The 8,957-nt window shown below is 37.0% G+C and overlaps 1 long non-coding RNA gene across 1 annotated transcript; it reads left to right on the top strand.

Moving 5' to 3' along the window:
• Positions 1-4,226: 4,226 nt before the first annotated feature.
• Positions 4,227-8,622, top strand: LOC108517320 (uncharacterized). Its single transcript, XR_001882070.1, has 3 exons — positions 4,227-4,336; positions 4,891-5,054; positions 6,944-8,622. It is a non-coding gene; the product is annotated as an uncharacterized LOC108517320 (long non-coding RNA).
• Positions 8,623-8,957: the final 335 nt, after the last annotated feature.

The following is an 8,957-nucleotide window of genomic DNA, read 5'->3' as shown; positions in this document are numbered from 1 at the left end:
AAGTGAGTTTCAAACTATTTTTTGTTTGCTTAATTGTACTTTTCACTAAATTGTTCTGCCAGGAGTTGAGTGCTCTTAGACAATGGGATATTCCAATAATTTACCTTTGAAGTTTAAATGATAATTTTATGCAATCGTCTCTCAGGATTTCCTGCACAACATACATGAATATATAGGTGATTGTGGCTAATTGTTATCTGCACAATAATTGCATGTACTAACTTTTTAAAGAGTACCTGAGTACATACTGGGATTTTAAGATAACTGCTGGTACTGTAACATTCTATGCAATCATTGGTTGTGGATGGGCAAGATTCATTTTTGCACTGTCATGGCTTGGCATCCCAGAGGCAACACAATGTCACATATAATTCTCAAGGTTTTCATATTATTTGTAGTTTCCCTTACCTTATTTTCTAAGGTTTTTAGCCTATGCTTTGAAATTCAAGATTTTAACCACGTATACAGGCTCCGGATTGAAAATATAATTTTAAAATAATTATTTCATACAAATTAAATAAATAATGATATAAAAAATTATAAGAAGAATTTTCAGTACTGTGGGGTAATGTGGAGATTACTGAAGTAGAAAGTGAACTCAATAATAATGGTAACAATAGCTAATATTTAATAGTTACCCACCATGTTTACCATGCTAAATTATTACTTTATATAAATATCATCTTTCCTCCAACCCATGTGATATGGTTTGGATTTGTGCCCCAGTCCAAATCTCTTGTCAAATTGTAATCCCTGATTTTCAAGGAGGGGCATGGTGGGAGGTTATTGCATCATGGGAGCAGACATCCCTCTTGCTGTTCTCAAGATAGTGAGTGAATTCTCACGAGATCTGCTTGTTTAAAAGTGTGTATCACCTCCCGGTTCTTGCTCTTCCTCCTACTCCAGCTATGTAGGACGTGCCTGCTTCCCCTTCTCTTTCTGCCATGATTGTAAGTTTCCTGAGGCCTCCCCAGTCATGCTTCTTGTACAGCCTGTGGAACTGTGAGCCAATTAAATTTCTTTTCTTTATAAATTACCCAATCTCAGGTGTTTCTTTATAGCAATGTGAGAATGAACTAATACACCATGAACTAGCTATTGTACTTCCTATCCTAGTTCTGCAGATAAAGAAACTGAGATACAAATGAATCAAGAACATTCCCAAAGATCTCTACTTGAACCTCAAATTGTTTGACCCGCAGCCATTGTCTTTTGTTCTTAGTCAACACACATATAGTACTGTCTCTCTAGTTGTGTGTGTATGTGTATGTGCTTTATCATTTGTTTTATTGTGGTAAAATATAAATATTTGAGAGATATATATAATAAAATCACCATTTTTAACCACTTTTAAGCATGTAAGTCAGTGGCATTGATTATATTCATAATGTTATGCCACCATCACCATTATCTATTTTCAAAATTTTCATCACCCCAGCAGAAATTTTATACCTATTAAGCAATAACTCTCCATTCTCACTTCCCCCAGCCCCTGGTAACCTCTAATCTACCTTATGAATTTGTCTATTCCGGATATTTCATGTAAGTGGAATCTTAAAATATTTGCCTTTCTGTATCTGGCTTATTTCACTTAGTATATTTTCAGGGTTTCTTCGTGTGTGACGTGTATCAAAACTTAACTTCTTTTCATAGATGAGTAACATTCCACTGTATGTATATACCACATTTTGTTTGTCCCTTCCTCTATTGATGGATGCTCAGGTTGTTTGTAACTTGTGGCTATTATTAATAATACTGTTGTGAACATTAATGAACAAGTATCCGTTTAAGTCTCTGCTTTCATTTCTTTTTGGTATGTATGTAAGAGTGGACTTGCTGGGTCATATGGTAAGTTTATGTTTAACATTTTGAGGAACCACCAAACTGTTTTCCACAGTGAATGCACCATTTTGCATTCCTACCAGCAAAAGCATAAGGGTTTCAATTTTTCCATATCATCAGTAATACTTACTATTTTCTTTTTTAAAAAAATTATAGCCATCCTAGTAGTATACAGTGGTATCTCATTGTTGTTTTTCTATCTGTGTTTTTGCATTAAAACAATTAATTAATTTCATTAGGCAATTAATTAAAGTAATTTTTGGTAACCAATGAATTTTTTATGATCAATGGTAAGATAGTTTGTAAGATAACTTAGTTCATCAAAATATTAGCTTCCGGATCTCTCCTGACTCTCTGAGAAAATATAATTTTGAATCACACATTAAATCTTTCCACCATGTTAGAACATGTGTTCTCCCTGCAGTGGTACAGTCCAATCACTCTGACTCTGCTACACCTCTAATTCTTGTTATGGGAATCTCCAATAACAAGAAGGTGCAAATATGTCCAATCACTATTAGTTCCAGGCACCCGCAAACCCAGTTCTAATAGAGTAGACAAAAATGTATTTATTGGCTCCCATTATTGTGAAGGATATTGCAGCAGTTCACAAGAAAGAAAATCTAAAGAAAACAAAGACTTGAGGCTAGAAATTGAGATTCTTCCATGGCAGAGAATATTTGACTCTTTCTTTCACTCTTCCTGTGTGACTTACATTCTCTCCTGCTGCAAGTGAAGAAGATGGCCACAAGCAGTCCTAGTTACACATTCTTCTAGCCATGCTGCAAAGCAAAAGACTGTTTTCCTTAGTATCTCTGTCAGAAAAGTCCTGGGGATTATTCTGATTCACCACAATCCCTGTGACTGTTAATACTGTGAGAGATGAGTTTGGGTAATAGTGTGTGAGAAGTACACAGGGAGAAAACGACACTAGGATTAAAGTAATAGACATTTCAGATATAGAACATACTAAAGAAAATAGAACCAACCTTAAAATTCTGATTCTGGGCCTTGTGTGTCAGCAATAGCCAGCAGAGGAGCAAACTTTTGATTTCCTTAAGTTTTGACCAATTGAATATATTCTGTCATTAGTAGACTATTTCCAGAGACAAACTGGATTATATATGTCTTGGTATTCTAAATAAAGAAGTGCCACAAAGAACTCAAGATAGCACAGGTTTGAATTATTTAACAGCTATTCCAGTTCCCTTGGGTTTGCTGTAAAAAAGACAGACATATATCCAACTGTGTTAGTCAGGATTCTTCAGAAAAACAGAACCAATTGAAGGTTATATATATAATCCAATATCTTGAAAGTGTTTAACAAATTGACTCACAAGATTGTGGGAACTGCTAAGTCTGAAATCTGCAGGGCAGGCCAAAAGGCTGGTGACCCAGGAAAGAGTTGATGTTGGTCTTGAGTCTGAATACAGTCTGGAAGCAGAATTTTTTCCTTTTTAGGGAACTTTAGTCTTTTCTCTTAAGGTCTTCAACTGATGGGATAAGCCCACTCATATTATGGAGTGTAATCTACCGATTTGCATATTAAACACCTTCGCGGCAATGTCTAGATTGATGTTTGACCAAACAACTGGGTACCACAGCCTAATCATGTTGATACATAAAATTAACCATCATACCATCCCTCATAAAATTTATAGTCATCAACATTTAAGTATCAATGTGGCTCTCTAGTGATGGAGTCGGAGCTTAATATTCATGTATCTTGTCCTACCATTTCATAAAATTAGTAAACATACCAACTGTGACATATAGGGGCTGTTGTCAGAACATTTGCTTTCAGCCATAATGGAGTAAAAGAGACTAGATTTATCCTCCTGCCTAAAACAACCCCCAAAGCAGAGAAAATACATGAAATAGTGGATTACAAAACAATGGACATCATGAAATACAACACAGTTATCCTGTGAATGTGAGACAAAAGGAAGGAGGAACCCAAGGAGAGCTAGTAGACTTCCCAAGTTGAGAGTCAGGGGAGACCAAGGCAACTACAGTTCACAGGACCGAGAGCCCTGGAGAGTTTCCCAAAGTGTTAGGCAGAGTACGTTTGGCTCATGCTTGTGAGGAGACCACCCAAGGCTGGGGAAATAACTGAGAGGACCTGGAGAAACCATGCATAGTGACTGTTCTCACCAGTCAGACTGGAAAACCTCATGAGACATGGGGCATTAATAAAATTACTCAGAAGTATCTTGCCTCAGTAGTGGGGGACAAATAGCCTTGGACTAAATACTGCTCTGGCCACCTCCTAAAATAGCTTGTAGTTTATTTAATAATTATATTAGTTGTTTACCATCCCTATAATAATATAATGTTCCTAAAGAACAGGCTTTTCAATTCCTTTCTTCATTTTTATGTGTTTAGTGCCTTGAATAGTACCTGCCACTCAATAGGATGTCTGATCTGAAAGTGACCTTGGCTTGGGAAAAGTCCATCAGGTGTGACACAAGGCTCAAGGAAAGTGTGAGAAAAGGTGAAACCTCAAATAAAAATTTAAGAGAAACTAAAGGCTTAGTAACTCCTCATCTGAGGGGCAGAAATGTAACTTCCTAATCATTTCTTGGCATAGATCCACTGAACAGGGCGAGGAGGAGGGTACACATCATTTCTGGAAAAAAAAAAAAACCCCAGAAAACAAAACACACATTTCCCTCGTTGCTGGCATCCCCAGGATGTGGGTTCTCTGAATTGACTCACCTAAACTCCACTCTGCCTTCATCTCCATTGAGTGATTGATTGAAAAGGCAAAAATTACATTTCCATGACCCCCTTTCATGTAAGTTTTAAATGCATGTTAGGTTTTGCCAAATAAATGCACTTGCGTGAGATTTGGAAGGTAGATTTAAAGGGGGGGCCATTCATCAGTGGTTTTTGGCTCATGATTTTGGCAAGCAATGTTATGGAAACACAAAGTTTCCCCACAATGTTGTTCTAGTATTCCTTCTCCGGCTTTCTGGGTGTTGAGATGTAACGCTGGCAATTGTCATTTCTTGATATGACATCCTAGTCCTTGCATTGAATCTTCAGGTGACTAATCTCCATCTTCCTGGATATCCGGAGACAGTTGTAGCGGTGGCTCCAGCCTAGCTACAAGGGCAGGCTCTGAGGTGATAGCTGCCCCCAAAAATCATTTCTGCGTCACAAGAGCATCATTTGAGAAGACCTGCCACATCATCCCTACCAATAGGGCTGTAAGCACCTAATTTCCTGTATCATATTTTTTCTAGCTTAAAATATAGTGCTTTTTCCTTCTCAGAATCCTGACTAGAAAACAGAAAGGAAAGGTGAAAAAAAGAAAAAATGGAATAGAATAAAGATGTCCATGCCACAACAGGAATTTTGCCTTCTGAAAAAGCCCCGGTGAGAACAATGCAACTCTGCTGATCTCTCTCTTTTCCTCCACGGGCTTTCCTCTTCTGGGCCCTGTTTATTGGCCACCCTGAATTTTAATTGCACAGTTGAAGATGCTTCTGGAGACTTATTCTTGGGACCACAGTTGCTGACTTCTGTGGCACAAGCTCTTCTTCCCCACTTGAAAATTAGAATTGCTAGAACCAGTGTGATTATCCCAGCGTGCTCTATCATCACCAAGTCATCAGCCATACCAGGTCTCGCACCCAAGCTACTGAGTGCTGTTGAAGAAACTCACACACGCTTGCAGATTGGTATGTATAAAAATGAACAGAAACTAACTTGGCTATTCTCAACAATGTATAGAAAACTTCTGTTAAATAATTCACCATATATCACTACTCACATATCTCATAAACACCCAAAACTGCCTGTGCCAAACTCAGCTAATTAACTTCTCACCTAAATATCCCCATCCTCCACCTGTGTATCTTTTTTTTTTTTTTTTTTTTTTTTGAGACAGAGTCTCGCTCTGTCACCCAGGCTGGAGTGCAGTGGCGCCATCTCAGCTCACCGCAAGCTCTGCTTCCCGGGTTCATGCATTTCTCCTGCTTTAGCGTCCCGAGTAGCTGGGACTACAGGTGCCTGCCACCATGCCTGACTAATTTGTTTTTTTGTGTTTTTGTTTTTGTAGTAGTAGAGACGGGTTTTCACCATGTTAGCCAGGATGGTCTCGATCTCCTGACCTCGTGATCCACCTGCCTCAGCCTCCCAAAGTGCTGGGATTACAGGCATGAGCCACCACGCCTGGCCACTCCTGTGTATCTTAACATGACATACAGTCTATCAGAAATGTAGGCATTATTCTTGATTTTCTTCTTTCTCACTCTCTGCACTTAAAAATTTACCGGTTCTGATGTTTTTATGTTTCTATTTTAAAAATCTACCTACTCCTTTTCACCCTTTGCCAATGTATTTTCAGGCCCCCCATTTTCTCTCATTTGGATTATTTCAACAGTCTTCTAATTGCTCTTCTGACCTCCTATCTTGCCCTTCTAATCTATTTTGCACACTGTAGCCAAAGTGATCTTTCACGTCTCTCCTATTGCTCTGAAGAGTATGTCTCATGTCCTTAATGTAACAATGAACAGCACCCATTCTTTGTGCTTTCATAGACACCAGTGCTTTTCTTCATCAGAGCACCCACAGAACTATAATATGATTGCCCATGAGAGGAAATAAAATTTGAGGATTTTAAACAATATTTTTACCAAATAGCTAGTGAAACATTTCCAGGAGTGTTGTGAGCATGTCTCCAGAAGAGATTAGCATTTGAATCAGTGGACTGAGTAAAGAAGACCTGCCCTCATCAATGTGAGTGGATATCATACCATTCCTATTTACCTTGGCAGTTTTATTTCTAGATCTGTATCCTTGCAGTTTGCCTTGCAGCCAAAACAAAAGACTTCCAGTTAACTACTGGGTCAAATGCTGTCTGATCTTTGGATCTTTTGCATGCGTCCTTTCTCTATGGCATGCTCTTCTTTACCCTTCCTGCCTTGCCTCTGCTCTGAAGTGATTTTTGACACCTATTATCTGTGCTTTCATAGACACCAGTGCTTTTCTTCTTCAGAGCACCCACAGAACTATAATATGACTGCCTGTGAAAGGAAATAAAATTTGAAACAATATTTTTTCTTCCCCGAAATTGTTATTTTTTGCCCTGCAGCTCTCCATTTATTGAAGCTCATATACCATTGCTTCAAGGTGAGAACTGGTATAACTGAGAGCAAAGAAGACATTGCTAAGTTGAACATTTTAACTGGTTTTAAAAAAAATTGTTCAAAGAACATTGCAGAAACAGTAGTCTGGTAAGCAAGGCTTTCACTTGCAGGGATGGTACAAGAGAAAAAGGATATGCATGACTTAGATAGCCCAGACTTGACTCTTTCCTATAAGCCAGTACTTCTCAAAGTATACTCTGTGAACCTCTGGGTACTGGCATCAAATGCCACAGTAGTCATTGTATTCTTCATTACCAAGGAGTTACAGATTTTTTTTGTTTGTTTTTTAATAGCTTAAGAATGTCGTTGCTGAGGCAGTAAAAAGTTAATTTTATTAAATTTTGATCCTTGAGTTAATATATTTTTCAATATTCCGTGTGATGAATTGGGAAATATAGAGAGAGTACTTCTGCTGTGTACAAAAGTTCCATAGTTGAACAACTGTATGGCAATAAATTAGAGAACTTAGATGAAATGAAAAAAAATCTAGAAAGACACAAAATACATGAACTGGTTCAAGAAGCACCAAAAAATCTGAATAGATTTATAACATGTGAAGAGATGAAATTTGTAATATCAACATTCCCATGAAGAAAAGCCCAGGACCAGGTGACTTCACTGGTAAATGCTATCAAATATTTACATAGTTAATAACAATTATTCACAAACTCCTCCAATAAATAAAAGATGTGAAGCCACTTCCCAGTGCATTCTATGAGGCTAATATTATCCTGATACCAAACCTAGGCAAAGACATTACAAGAAAAGAAAACTACGGATCAATGTCTTTTATGAATATAGAAACAGAGTTCCTCAACAAAACACTAGCAAATCAAATCCAGCAGTATATTAAAAGGATTATACTCCATAACCAAGTACGATTTATTCCAAGAATACAAGCTGTTTTAACATTGAAAATCAATTAATGTAACATACCTCATCAATAGAATAAAGAACAAAAACCACGTCATCACCCCAATATAAGCAGAAAAAGCATTTGACAACATTCTATACTTCTTCACAGTAAACACAGTGAATAAACAAGAAATAGAAAGAAATTTATGCAAACTACTAAAGGGCATCTATAAAACACCCACAACTAACATTATATTAATGGTATAAGACTGAATGCTTTTCCTCTATTATGTGAAACAAGACAAAGCTGTTCTGGCCACTTCTACTCAACATTATACTGTTAGCTTTGGTAAGGGCAATGAGGAAAGTAAACAAAATAAAAGATATCCATATTGGAAAGGAAAAATTAAAACTATCTTTATTTGCAGATGATGTAATTCTGTATATAGAAAATGTAAGTAATCCACTAAAAAACTATTAAAACAAGTAAATGAGTCCAGCCCATTCCTGGACACATGAGCAATATACAAATATAATTATATTTCTATGCACTTGCAATAAATGATCTGAAAATTAAATTAGGAAAGAAATCACATTAACAATGGCATCAAAAAGAATGCAATACTGTGGAATAAATTTGGTGAAAGAAGTGCAAGAGTTGTACACTGAACACTAAAAAACACTTTGCTTTAATTAAAGAAGGCCTGGATAAATAAAAAAGATATCCTATACTTGTGGGTTGAAAGACTTAAATAAAAAGATATCTCATACTTGTGGATTGAAAGACTTAGTATTGTTAAGGTAGTTATATTAGCTAGAGTTCTCCAGGGAGACAGAATCAGTGGGAAGAGTAGATGCATTGATAGATAGAAGACAGATAGATAGATAGATAGATAGATAGATAGATAGATAGATAGATGAAAGGGGATTTATTAGAATTGGCCCATGCAATTATGGAGGCTGAGAAGTTCCATGACAGGTGTATTAGTCCATTCTTCATACTGCTATAAAGAACTGCCCAAGACTGGGTAATTTATAAAGGAAAGAGGTTTAATTGATTCACAGTTCCACATGGCTGGGAAGGCCTTAGGAAATTTATGATCA

The sequence above is a fragment of the Rhinopithecus bieti genome, unplaced genomic scaffold (genome assembly GCF_001698545.2).
Source record: "Rhinopithecus bieti isolate Rb0 unplaced genomic scaffold, ASM169854v2 scaffold_40553, whole genome shotgun sequence".
In the NCBI taxonomy this organism is placed as follows: domain Eukaryota; kingdom Metazoa; phylum Chordata; class Mammalia; order Primates; family Cercopithecidae; genus Rhinopithecus; species Rhinopithecus bieti.
The sequence above is the reverse complement of the archived record's forward strand: the minus strand, read 5'-3'. Positions and strand labels throughout refer to the sequence as shown.